The 14,132-nt window shown below is 47.1% G+C and overlaps 1 protein-coding gene across 2 annotated transcripts in view; it reads right to left on the reverse strand.

Moving 5' to 3' along the window:
* Window positions 1–2,806: 2,806 nt before the first annotated feature.
* The window catches only part of WDR93 (WD repeat domain 93), a 132,589-nt gene continuing 121,263 nt past the window's right edge, over window positions 2,807–14,132 (reverse strand). For both annotated transcript variants that reach the window (XM_030189687.1, XM_030189686.1), the window contains exon 18: window positions 2,807–3,263. The gene's annotated coding sequence lies outside the window, so the exon portion shown is untranslated. The remainder of the gene's footprint in view (window positions 3,264–14,132) is intronic.

Below are 14,132 nucleotides of genomic sequence, written 5' to 3' on the forward strand. Positions count from 1 at the left end.
TTTTTGCTTCAGAGAGAAAATATGTTAACTATGGGGTCAATATTCAGCCTTCGGTGGTCAACTATTTGCTCACCACTGATGCCATTATTCCTGGATACTCAAAGCTGGGACCTGTGCGGGCTTTGGCTTTGAATATCTGATTATTTTTAAGCTGGCTCACACATAGCCACTTAAGTCGATGTTCATCTCTTAAGCGGCCACGAGTTACCACATAATAATAGGACGTTTCTGCGGTCCCATTTGTGTGCCATCCCTGGCCGCTTAAGACTGACTCCACCCCCGGAACACCCCCAAGATAGGCAGCTTTGTGTTCAGTGCTGTGATATTCAGTGGCAATTAGGGGTCCTTTTACGAAGCTGTGGCAAAAGGGTCAAATGTTTTTGACATGGCCCCCTTTTACAGCAGCGGGTAAGACAGGGTTTTTTAAAAAAAGAAATGGAAGTGCGGCAGTGAAGCACTTGCCACGCGCCCATTTTGGGAGGGAGCACTTACCACTACTCACTGAGGTGGCAGTAAGGGCTTCTGTGCTACCCTGGCGGTAATTGGGCAGCCTGCGGCACTGCCCGATTACCGCCGGGTACGCACCGGTGCTACACAAATAAAAATATTTTTGTGGCACCGGAAATGGCGCACACTGGGGGTGGGAACTACCACCAGGCTGCTGTGGTACTTCCCTTTTAGTGAGCAGTAAGCCCGCGTTGTGCTTACCGCTGCTTTGAAAAAGGGCCCCTTAGTCGGTTAACTGCTGCAGAATATCAGCAGCTAGCCCTGAACAAGCGATTTAACTTGGCCGCAGCCAACTAAATTGTTTTGAATATCAGGCAGTATGTTTTTAGTGTAATTCCTGGATTGTCTCAGCCTTCTTAACTGTTATCCACATACAGCTAAACGGGTTAACTGCGGACTATAAGAACTGAAATGCTATGCTGTATCTGTCTGTAGTCTGCATTTTTGAAAAAAGGCAGGTACTATATTAGCATCGAACGCTAATCCAGCTTGTCTAGTTTTCTCAAAAGGTGAACTGATGTTCTAGTGCCCACTGAAATGTTTACAGTGGTAGTTTGACTCCTAGAATTTAGTGCTATTACGATATAATGGAATTGCTCTGTAGATCCTGAGTGACGTTTGTAAGGTTTTATATTCATTCACAATATGCCTAGTACTGGATTTTGGATTTAGCTCATGCCTTTCTCAGTAGCAGCTAAAAGTGAGTTACATTCAGGTACAGTAGACATTTTCCTGTCTCCGGGGGTCTTACAGTCTAAGGGGTCCTTTTACTAAGCTGTAGTAAGCATGCAGCAAATACCTTACCTTGGGATGTGCTCAGGCTCCCTGTGGTAATTTTTGCATGTGCTACCCGCACACTAAGAAATTAACACTGGAGGCGGGTCTGGCAGCAGAGAGTGGGTGTGTTCTCTGCTAATCGTTTACTGCAGCTACATTACCGCACGCTAACCAATTAGCATGTCAGCCCTTATTGCCTACAAAATAGATGGCGGTAGCAGCTCACGCGCTAATGGGAAAATTAACACATGGCCATTACTACTACTACTACTACTTAACATTTCTAGAGCGCTACTAGGGTTACGCAGCGCTGTACAATTTAACAAAGAGAGACAGTCCCTGCTCAAAGAGCTTACAATCTAATAGACAAGTGAACGGTCGGTCCGATAGGGGCAGTCAAATTGGGGCATTCTGGATTCACTGAACGGTAAGGGTTACTGAAAATAGAAAAACTGGCCTTTTCATTCGATTTAAGTGGTACACAAAAATGGAACCTCACTCATGGCATACAATGTGGTAAATGAAACACAGAAACAACCATTTTTAGTAAAACTCCAGGACACGCTGTCCTCAGAGCAGTGTGTGCCTCCTCACAAAGCTTTCTCTCAGGCACAAAAGACAAAGAAGAAGGCCCACTGAAAGATGTCAAGTGTGCTTTTTTTTCTTTTTTTTTTTATTGTTTTACATTTATATTCATTTGGAAAATTACAGTGCAAGGAACCCTTAAATATTCAAGCCTAAATAAAGACCAGAGATACATAAGAATACTTTTGATATGTCAGGCTAACAATATGAACCTTGCTAGAACCTCATTAGACCCTATTCTTTAGGAGGGGGGGGGGAGCAGGAAGTGAAAGAATTATGGGCCTCTTTTATAAAGCCGTGCTACCGATTCTCGGTGTGGCAAATGAGAGGAAGCTCTATGTAAAGGAGAAAATTAGGAAACATTTTAACATAGAAAAAAACACAAAGAAAAGAAATTCTCAGTTTCAGAGTTTAAGCATATGGATACTCCAACAGTAAGGCGTCTGTTTTTTTATATCACAAATTGATTATCACTGGCTCATACATTATACATTTTTAATCATTTGATACTATATGTTTGATGGATGTAATCCCTCCTCTTTACATATATTAAAATGCTTAAGGTTTATCTTTGTAGCTATTTATATTATTTAGTTGGTTATGTATAGACTAGTAAGAAAGGCCCGTTTCTCAGGCCAATGAAACGGGCGCTAGCAAGGCGCTTTCGTTCCCATCCCCCTCCCCTTGATGCTGGACTTACCCTCCGTGCTTCAGGGTGGTGGTGGTCGTGGTCATGGGCGCCCCGCCCTGTGACCTACAGCCTGCCTGGCTCACTCCCTCCAATCGTCGTCGCGTAGTAGATCGATGTATGCCCCGCCCTCGCGTCAAACGTGATGACGTTGAGGGCGGAGCGATGCGATTGGTCAAGTGTCATAGCTCCGCCCTCAATGTCATCACGTTTGACGCGAGGGCGGGGCAAATAGTAATGGGGCTAAATTCCGATCTCTGGCACCTCAGAAACCGGAAGTTGCAGCTTCATTAGAACGTTGAGGTAGGCAATTATGTACGGAAGGGGCGTGGCTGTGAGTGAGTCTATCAGTGAGAGTGGTGCATGAGTGACAGTGAGTGGTGAGAGCCTAAGTGCTGGGCTCCAGGGTTTCCCTGCCACAGAGTGAGCTTCAGAATATTTGGGGTGAGAATTATTAATATAGATATTATAATTTATCCCTGGTTTCAGCCTTTTCATTAATTTAAAATTTCATGGATGTAAAATTGTATATGTAATTTTTTTTAACTATCTTAATGTTTTTATTTGTGTATTTATAAATTGTTTTTGATAGGACCCCTGATGCAGGCATCAGTCGAAACACAGCTGTGTTGGGACATTTGAACAGATTTTTCAACATAGGAGATTCTGTAGTATTTTTCCATCCCTCGGTCGTCTCTGCTTTTCTCTATTGCAAAAAAAAAAAAAAAAGAATATAACCATGTATCTTGAGCACCATTACAATCACAGAGCATTATCACTCAACGTTATTATCACTAATATTAACATCAGGAGTTCACGATTAGCCAGTCAGACTTTTCGAGCTTAAAACCAAAACACTGCATCAGTGATTTTCTGGTGAGAATACTAAAAGGAAATTTTAAGACAACCCAGGAACGCAAGACCTTTGAAGTCAAAATGATGAAATATTTTGACACCCACCAGACAAGACTTAACAAAGATCTGGGTTTTCTATCCCACTATAAACAATAAAATAATACCGCTTTGCAACTCTCTCTTCCTGTCTCTCACCCATCTAGCTCTCCCTGTTGGAGATGGGAAGGCGGTAGAACGAGAGGACATGAAATGAGATTGAAGGGGGGCAGACTCAGGAAAGATGTCAGGAAGTATTTCTTCACGGAGAGGGTGGTGAACGCTTGGAATGCCCTCCCGCGGGAGGTGGTGGAGATGAAAACGGTAACGGAATTCAAACATGCGTGGGACAGGCATAAAGGAATCCTGTGCAGAAGGAATGGATCCACAGAAGCTTAGCTGAAATTGGGTGGCGGGGGGAAGAGGGGTTGGTGGTTGAGAGGCTAGGATGGGGGAGGCCAGACTTATACTGGGTCTGTGCCGGAGCCGGTGATGGGAGGCGGGACTGGTGGTTGGGAGGCGGGAAATACTGCTGCACAGACTTATACGGTCTGTGCCCTGAAAAAGACAGGTACAAATCAAGGTAAGGTATACACATATGAGTTTATCGTGGGCAGACTAGATGGACCGTGCAGGTCTTTTTTCTGCCGTCATCTACTATGTTACTATGTTACCTAACCCACCCCACCCTCTTCCTGTTGGACTGCCATTGTGTTACACTTACATATTCTGATATTTGTCAATATTTGCTCATTTCTGATCTGAAGAAAAGGGATTACCTTTGAAAGCTAATTAAAAAATGTATTGTTAGTCAAATAAAAAAAGTATCATCTTTTCTATGTTTTGTTTTATTTCTATTTATTACCTTTAAAAGTTAACTAACATGGCTACTACACCACTGAAGAAACACAGTTGTTGAGGGACAAAGGAAACATAATTCATACCAGCAAATTTCACAAAACATTTGCATGAATATCTGAGGAAAAATGAAGCAGTCATCTCCTTAGCTTCCTGCACGCAGCCAGGAACTTTTTACATCTTTCTTGAAAGCAACTTTAGCCAAGTTTGGAGAGAAAGAATAGTCTAAGACAGTGGGTCCCAATCCTGGTCCTGGAGGCACCCCAGCCAGTCAGATTTTCAGGATATCCACAATGAATATTCATGAGAGAGACTTGCATGCACTGCCTCCACTGCATGCAAATCTCTCTCATGAATATTCATTGTGGATATCCTGAAAACCTGACTGGCTGGGGTGCCACCAGAACCAGGATTGGGAACCACTGGTCTAAGAGTTAGAGCAACAGGCTAAGAACCAAGAAAGCACTGTTCAAATCCCACTGATACACTTCATGATCTTGTCAAGTCACTTAACTCTCCTTTGCCTCAGGTACAAAACTAGGGCCCTGTTTACAAAGGCATGCTAGCGTTTTTAGTGCGCGCTAATGTCAGACTTGTGAGTTCTTGTACCAAGTAGCACACTGCTGAGTGCAATGATACGCACCCGGACTCTGCTTGGCAGCCAAGCAACCCCGAGGTTCACCTGCGGTGACTGCCGTTCCCTGGGGGTTGAGCCCCCAGGTGCGGGCGAGTGGCCGGCAGAACTTATGCAGAGAGATGAGGAGAGGGGCGCTGAGGAAACCAGCTGGAGGAGAGCAGAAGGGAGTGGTCCAGGTACAGACAATGACAACAAGCAGGCAGCAGGCAAGAGCGTAGGCCAGGTAAGGCAATGTCCAACAGGCAGGCAGCAGGTAAGAGCGTAGGCCAGGTACAGGCAATGTCCAACAGGCAGGCAGCAGGCAAGAGAGTAATCCAGGTGCAGGCAACGTCTAACAGGCAGGCAGTAGGCAAGAGAGTAATCCAGGTACAGGCGAAAGTCAGCAGGCAGGCAGCAGGCAAAAGGGTAATCCAGGTACAAGCAAAGTCAGTAGGCAGGCGGCAGGCAAAAGGGTAATCTAGGTACAGGCAAAGTCAGTAGGCGGGCGGCAGGCAAAAGGGTAATCCAGGTACAGGCAAATTCAGTAGGCGGGCGGCAGGCAAAAGGGTAATCCAGGTACAGGCAAAGTCAGCAACGAGGGACCAGTAGAAGAAGCAGACTACAGAGTTAATTACACCTACCAAAGTAGAAGCCGAAGCCCAGAAGCAGAGAAAGATTTCCAAGAAATAGTGCTGGAATCAGCCCGTAACAAGAAACAGCTGGGAGGAAGAGCCGCCATTGGTTGGAGGAATACGAGAGGGACACCCAATAGGAGAGACAGAGAAAGAGCAAGGAAAGCCATAGGTAGCCAGGGTAGAGAGCCAGGACACACAGCCAATCCACAGAGCTGAGAGGCGGGGCAGAGAACCCGGCATGCTGAGAGTGCCCAGCCAGCGTCCTTCGGAAGAGAAGAGGCTCGCTGATGGAGAGAGGAAGCAGCATGGGAGAGGTCGCCAATCGAGTGTGCGCGCCCGCTGGCGAACAGGTGGAAGCAGCATCGCAGAAGGGAACCCCGGCCTCAAAGAACGGCGGAGAACAGCGCCCCAGGAGCGCCATCACCGGCAAGGTGAGGGGCGTGACAGTACCCCCCCTGAAGGCTCCCCCTATGTCCTGGTCCAGGTTTGGATGGAAAGCGGATATGAAATTCCCAGATCAGTTCAGCAGCGTGGACATTGGTCGCAGGCTCCCAGGAATTGTCCTCAGGACCAAAGTGTTTCCAAGATAGTAGATAAAATAGTCATACTCTCTGACGCTTGGAGTCTAGAACCTCCTCCACTTCGAATTCAGGATCAGGCTCGGAGTCAGGAACAATGATCTTTTTCGGCTCTGGGTGCCATTTAGAGGATAAGAATGGCTTTACCAGGGACACATGAAAGGCATTGTGGACCTTGAGATTAGCTGGTAACTGGAGACGATAAGTGACGGCTCCCACCCAAGATCGTACTGAAAAGGGTCCAATGTATCGGGGAGCAAACTTGAAGGAGGGTAATCGGAGTCTCAAGTATTTGGTACTAAGCCAAACTTTTTGTCCAGGTTGAAAAGTCGGAGCAGACTGCCTCTTACGATCTGCAAACAGCTTGTATCTAGCAGCGGCTCACTGAAGAAGTTGTTGGACCCTGCTCCAAATGTCCCGGATACCAGTGAGGGTCTGTTGGATCTGAGGTGAGGCTTGAGTCTGAGGGATCGGAAGTGGTAGTTATGGGTGGCGCCCGTATACTGTAAACAATGGTGACGTACGAGAGGCAGTGTGCAGACCGTTGTTATAGGCGAATTCAGCCCAGGGGAGTAATGTGGACCAATCATCCAGTTGGTTATTAGTATACATTCACAGGAAGGTCTTGAGAGCTTGATTGACCCGTTCCACCATCCCATTGGTCTGTGGGTGGTATGTGGATGAAAAATGGGTGGTGATGCCAAAAGCAGAGCACAGTGCTCTCCAGAACCTAGAAGTGAATTGAGATCCCTGATCACTTATGATCCGGAGAGGTAGACCATGTAAACGAAAGATATGCTGGATGAAATTCTTGGCAAGAGAAGGTTGTATATACTTCTTTCCAAAAGCTCATAGTTTAATCCTATTGACTCAAAATTCTGCTGTTACACTTTGATTGGTATCTGTTTTCTAGAGCAGGGACCAGAATGTTCTGTCTGCAACTGCAGTGATAACGCATTTTGTCAGCCTACTACAGTGGATTACCTGAAAAACAGATGTATTTTGGGGACTATAAACACTGGAGTTGGGAACCCGCTACTATACTAGAAAAACAAGGCAAAAGAATAAGCCAGTGGTTTCCAATACAGCCTCACTCTCCACAGACACACAACTGGTCAGATTTGCACAATTTCCACAAGACAGGGATGGCCTAGTGGCTCAGTGGTAGTGCTGTGCACTGTTCTGGGGAAGACCTGGATTCAATAAAATTCAGGTGTGCCTGAAATAAACTTTCAATCTGAAAATACAGTCTACAGCTGCGATTCCTAAACTGGGTTCAGTAGAACTCCTAGGGTTCCTTGTATTCTCTTTAGGTGTTCCTCAAGAAATTATATTGTGGAATCTGTTGTATGAATATATATATATATATATATATATATATATATATATATATATAAACACATAAACTGAGGGTTCCTCGATCAAGTTTGGGAATTACTGGTTTACACCATCGCAGTATGAACATATATATGTTTACATAAACTGAGGGTTCCTCGATGTATGAAAAAATATTTTAGGGGTTTCACCATAGTAAAAAGTTTGGGAATTACTGGTTTACACCATTGCATTGTAGCATGTCACACAAAAACAAAAAAAGATTATATTGCAGAGAAAATTAGTAGATAACAGATTTACTGTGGCAAGACCTTTTTTTTTTATTTATGTGATAAAATGAATGTGACAACGAATATAATGGAGATTTGTTGGCGTCATTAACTACACAACTTAATGAATCCCACTGCAGTCTTGTTCTAGTAAGGGAAGCATACTGAGTCAAAACTGGCTCTCATCTGATAGCTAATAATATTTTGAGGCTTGATACTAAAATAAACTACATGCATTTTACAGTGACTGACTTTGGGTAATCATATACTAAGTAAGAACAGATACTGAAAAAGGAGCTATGAACAAATATACAGGACAGTATGACAATACTTATGTACTTATAAAATACTTGTTAAAGATGTTGGCAAATCCAGGAAGCCTGCCATCAAACTCTGGTGTCAAAAGTTAAATTAGTGAAATACCACCATTGTGGCTCAAGCTAAAAAGATTTTGAATGCCATTCTGAATTTTCCTTTTTCCTCTCCTCAGAGTTAATGAATTATTGATCTGTAGCCTCACGAGAGGCAGTTTTATGTTGATTCTACAGTTAATGCAATCCCAAGATCTGAGATGTGATACCTGAATTAACAGAAGTGTTTCTCATGCACAGAAGAGAGTGCTAAGGTCTGCAGAAATGTGAAGTGCAATTTTATAACGGGGTGCCTACATTCAAATGTCAGCTGCACCTGTGAATGTACAGATTACTGAATACCTGCACTACTGCAGATGAGCAGACACTTACATAAGTGGCATCGAAACAGCTAAGCGTTATTCTGTAATGGCATGCATAAGTGGTATGGTACATAAATGCAAGGGGGCATTCACAAGGACGGAGCATGGGAGGGGCATTGGTTACTTGCATCCTTGTTGCCTTGTGGGCACCTACATTTTAGGTGCCCCAATACCAGGTTTTGCTAGTATTCTATAAAGGAATCTGGGCACCCAGTTGCTATTATAGAACAGGCTCTCAACATGCAGCATTGGGGTGCCTAAAAGGAAGCACCTACTTTAGAACTCCCCCTAGTGCTTAATCATTCCATTTGATCCATTGGGAGTAAATTTATAAAGCAGCTTTTATATGTGGAAAATGGTTCTCATAAAACTGCATGGATGAATTAAGAAATTAGGTCTTACCTGCTAATTTGCTTTCCTTTTGTCAGATTCTCAGGTTCAGAGCCCGCGGGACCGGAACACACTGGACTGGTCTGTACAGCTTCACCTGCACTTAGCCACTGCCCCCCAAGGGTTGAGCCCCTGGGTTCGAGTGGCCGGCAGGACTTACCAGATACCAGATGACACAGGGACCAGGACTAGAACAAGCTGGAAACAGCAGTACTCCTAAATCCTAAACTGACGTAAGTGCCCCCAAGCCCTAACCAACAGAAGAACTCCAAACAGAAGCCAACAAAAGTGTTCCTAACAATAAACCAACAAAAGGACTTCCTAAGCCCTATACTAACAGAAGTGCTACCAATAGCACCACTAGGAAAAGCAGGGGAGCCACAGGGAAAGAGCAGGGAACCTAAACACATAAACTAGCACAGGTGCTCCTAAGCACCAAGCACAACAGCTCTACAACCCTAAACTAACTACGGTGCTCCTAAGCACCAAACTACCAGCAGAGCTTCTAGCACTAAAAGGGAAGACAGGGGAACCGAAAGGGAAAAAACAGGGAAGCTAAACACAGAAGACAGCAGTGCTTCCAAAGCACTAAACACAACAGAGCTTCCAAAGCCCCAAACAGAAGTGCTTCTAAAGCACCAAACCCAGAAATGCTTCTAAAGCACCAAACACAGAAGTGCTACTAAAGCACCAATCACATAAGTGCTTCCAAAGCACCAAAAGGGAAAGCAGGGGAGCCACAAGGGAAAAGCAGGGAAGCTAACACAGATCAAAAGTGCATACTGCACTACCACTAACCTGGACCTAAAGAAAACGACTAAGCAAACGTTGCAAAAGCCCTGAAGGGAGGAACACCACTTCCTTATCAATGCCCTGCCTGATGATGTCACCACTATCAGACCCAGGCAGACAGCATACTGAAACAGAGCTAGAGCTAACTCAGGCAACACAGAGAAGCTCAACACCCACAGGTGCCGTATAGGAGAGCAATTAGAGCCACGCTGGAAGCAACCAGCACACAGAGGCAGCTAGCTCAGGTAACACACACAGCTGCAGTATAGTAAAGCAATTAGAGTCATGCTGCTGGAAGCAGCCAGCACAGAGAGACAGAGCTAGCTCAGAAAGGACAGACAGAAGAAACAGAAGCCAGCTAAGAAGCTGACCACAAGAAATAAGGTAAGTTTGAGTGGGGTTCTGACCACAATCATGACAGCACCTCCCCCTCAAGGCTCCCGTGTCCCCACAGGAGCTCCAGGTCTCCAAGAAAAATTTAGGTCTCCATGGGTAACTGTGATGAAATCTCCCAATGGGTCTCAAAACATAGACCTGGACTACTGGACCAGAAGTACTACTACTTAGCATTTCTATAGCGCTACAAGGCGTACGCAGCGCTGCACAAACATAGAAGAAAGACAGTCCCTGCTCAAAGAGCTTACAATCTAATAGACAAAAAATAAATAAAGTAGGCCAATCAAATCAATTAATGTGAACGGGAGGGAAGAGAGGAGGGTAGGTGGAGGCGAGTGGTTACAAGTGGTTACGAGTCAAAAGCAATGTTAAAGAGGTGGGCTTTCAGTCTAGATTTAAAGGTGGCCAAGGATGGGGCAAGACGTAGGGGCTCAGGAAGTTTATTCCAGGCGTAGGGTGCAGCGAGACAGAAGGCGCGAAGTCTGGAGTTGGAGAAGGGAACAGATAAGAAGGATTTATCCATGGAGCGGAGTGCACGGGAAGGGGTGTAGGGAAGGATGAGTGTGGAGAGATACTGGGGAGCAGCAGAGTGAGTACATTTATAGGTTAGTAGAAGAAGTTTGAACAGGATGCAAAAATGGATAAGGAGCCAGTGAAGGGTCTTAAGGAGAGGGGTAGTATGAGTAAAGTGACCCTGGCGGAAGATGAGAAGGGCAGCAGAGTTTTGAACCGACTGGAGAGGGGAGAGGTGACTAAGTGGGAGGCCAGCAAGAAGCAGTAAAGTAGCCAGTAAATCTGGAACTTCAAAACTAGAGTAGCTCTGGCAGCCACGAGGCTCTTTAGGACAGCTGCTAGGCAGGATCAAAGTTCTGGATGCAACAAGCGGATTCATATTCAAAAGGAACCCTCTCCTGCAGGAATCCACAATTTCCTTGACCTCCTGGCACTCCAGTGTAGCAGCAGGAACTGGGCTAGAGCCAACACCCATCCTGGCATCTGAAGCCGGACAGGAACTCGAACTGGACATCAGATTGGGCCTCGCCTCTTGGCTGGAGCTGGAGCTCAGAAGGGATTCAACATCCTGGCTGAAATGGGAAGTAGGAGTAGCCTCAGCATCTTGCCTGAGACTACAACCCGATCCGGACTCAGCATCTTGGCTGGAACTGCACCTTGACCCGGACTCAGCATCTTGGCTGGGACTGCAACTGGCCCCAGACCCAGCATCTTGCCTGGGACTGCAACTTGACCCGGACTCAGCATCTTGACCGGGACTGCAACTTGACCCGGACTCAGCATCTCGGCCAGGACTGCAACTTGACCCGGACTCAGCATCTTGCCTGGGACTGCAACTTGACCCGGACTCAGCATCTTGGTGGGAACTACAACTCGATCCGGACTCAGCATCTTGGCCGGAACTACAACTTGACCCGGACTCAGCATCTTGACTGGGACTGCAACTTGACCTGGACTCAGCATCTTGGCCGGGACTGCAACTTGACCCAGACTCAGCATCTTGCCTGGGACTGCAACTCGATTCGGACTCAGCATCTTGACTGCTTGTTCTCACGACTGGGGTATCCCTAGCTCCCAGGCTCACTCAACACAACAAACAGAGTCAATTGGGCCTCGCAACGGCGAGAACATAACAGAAATTGACCTACGAAAAACAACTAACTGGGAGTGCAGCCTGAACAGAATAAAACCGGGTCCAGGAGGGTGGAGTTGGATTCAAACCCCAAACAGATTCTGCAGCACCGACTGCCCAAACCGACTGTCACGTCGGGTATCCTGCTGGAGGCAGTAATGTGATGTGAATGTGTGGACAGATGACCACGTTGCAGCCTTGCAAATCTCTTCAATAGTGGCTGACTTCAAGTGGGCCACTGACGCTGCCATGGCTCGAACACTATGAGCCGTGACATGACCCCCAAGAGTCAGCCCAGCCTGGGCGTAAGTGAAGGAAATGCAATCTGCTAGCCAATTGGAAATGGTGCGTTTCCCGACAGTGACCCTCCCTTCCTATTGGGGTCGAAAGAAACAAACAATTGGGCGGACTGTCTGTGGGGCTGTGTCCGCTCCAGGTAGAAGGCCAATGGTCTCTTGCAGTCCAATGTGTGCAACTGACGTTCAGCAGGGCGGGTATGAGGCCTGGGAAAGAATGTTGGCAAGACAATTGACTGGTTAAGATGGAACTCTGACACCACCTTTGGCAGGAACTTAGGGTGAGTGCGGAGGACTATTCTGTTATGATGAAATTTGGTATAAGGAGCATGAGCTACCAGGGCTTGAAGCTCACTGACTCTACGAGCTGAAGTAACTGCCACCAAGAAAATGTCCTTCCAGGTCAAGTACTTCAGATGGCAGGAGTTCAGAGGCTCAAAAGGAAGTTTCATCAGCTGGGTGAGGACGACGTTGAGATCCCATGACACTGCAGGAAGCTTGACAGGGGGCTTTCACAAAAGCAAACCTCTCATGAATTGAACGACTAAAGGCTCTCCAGAGATGGCTTTTCCCTCTATACGATGATGGTAAGCACTAATTGCACTAAAGTGATTCCTTACTGAGTTGGTCTTGAGACCCAACTCTGATAAGTGTAGAAGGTATTCAAGCAGGGTCTGTGCAGGACAAGAGCGAGGTTCTAGGGCCTTGCTCTCACACCAAACGACATACCTCCTCCACTTAAAAAAGTAACTCTTCTTAGTGGAATCCTTCCTAGAGGCAAGCAAGACATGGGAGACCCCTTCAGACAGACCCAATGAAGCAAAATCTACGCCCTCAACATCCAGGCCGTGAGAGCCAGAGACTGAAGGTTGGGGTGCAGAAGCGCTCCGTCGTTCTGCGAAATGAGGGTTGGAAAACACTCCAATCTCCACGGTTTTTCGGAGGACAACTCCAGAAGAGGGAACCAGATCAGACGAGGCCAAAAGGGCGCGATCAGAATCATGGTGCCGCGGTCTTGCTTGAGCTTCAGTAAGGTCTTCCCCACCAAAGGTATGGGAGGATATGCATACAGGAGGCCCTCCCCCCAATGGAGGAGAAAGGCATCCGACGCTGGTCTGCCGTGTGCCTGAAGTCTGGAACAGAACTGAGGCAGCCTGTGATTGGTCTGGGAGGCGAAAAGGTCCACCGAGGGAGTGCCCCACTCTCGGAAGATCTTGCGTACCACCCTGGAATGGAGCGACCACTCGTGCGGTTGCATGAGTCTGCTCAGCCTGTCGGCCAGACTGTTGTTTACGCCTGCCAGGTACGTGGCTTGGAGAAGCATGCCGTGCTGGCCTGCCCATCGCCACATCCTGACGGCCTCCTGACACAGGGGGTGAGATCCGGTGCCCCCCTGCTTGTTGATGTAATACATTGCAACCTGATTGTCTGTCCGAATTTGGATAATTTGGGAGGACAGCCGATCCCTGAAGGCCTTCAGCGCATTCCAGACCACTAGGAGCTCCAGGAGATAGATCTGAAGACCGGCATCCTGGAGGGACCACACCCCTTGGGTGTGGAGCCCATCGACATGAGCTCTCCACCCCAGGAGAGATGCATCCGTCGTCAGCATTTTGTGGCTGAGGAATTTGGAACGGGCGTCCCAGGGTCAAATTGGTCAGAAATCGTCCACCAGCGCAACGAATTGTGACAACTGATGGGCAGGCAGATAGCATCTTCTAGATTCCCGGTGGCCTGGCACCACTGGGAAGCTAGGGTCCATTGAGCTGATCTCATGTGAAGACGAGTCATGGGAGTCACATGGACTGTAGAGGCCATATAGCCCAGGAGTCTCAACATCTGCCGAGCTGTGATCTGCTGGGACGCTCTGGCCTGGGAGGCGAGGGACAGAAGGTTCTGAGCCCTCGCCTCGGTAAGATAGGCTTGAGCCGTCTGTGAATTCAGCAGAGCTCCTATGAATTCCAGAGATTGGACTGGCTGGAGATGGGACTTCGGGTAATTTATCACAAACTCCAGCAGCTCCAGTAGTTAAATAGTGCACTGCATGGACCGAAGAGCTCCCGCCTCTGAGGTGCTCTTCACCAGCCAATCGTCGAGATACGGGAACACATGCACCCCCAGCTTGCGCAGGTACGCCGCAA

This window comes from Microcaecilia unicolor, chromosome 1 (genome assembly GCF_901765095.1).
Source record: "Microcaecilia unicolor chromosome 1, aMicUni1.1, whole genome shotgun sequence".
In the NCBI taxonomy this organism is placed as follows: Eukaryota; Metazoa; Chordata; class Amphibia; order Gymnophiona; family Siphonopidae; genus Microcaecilia; species Microcaecilia unicolor.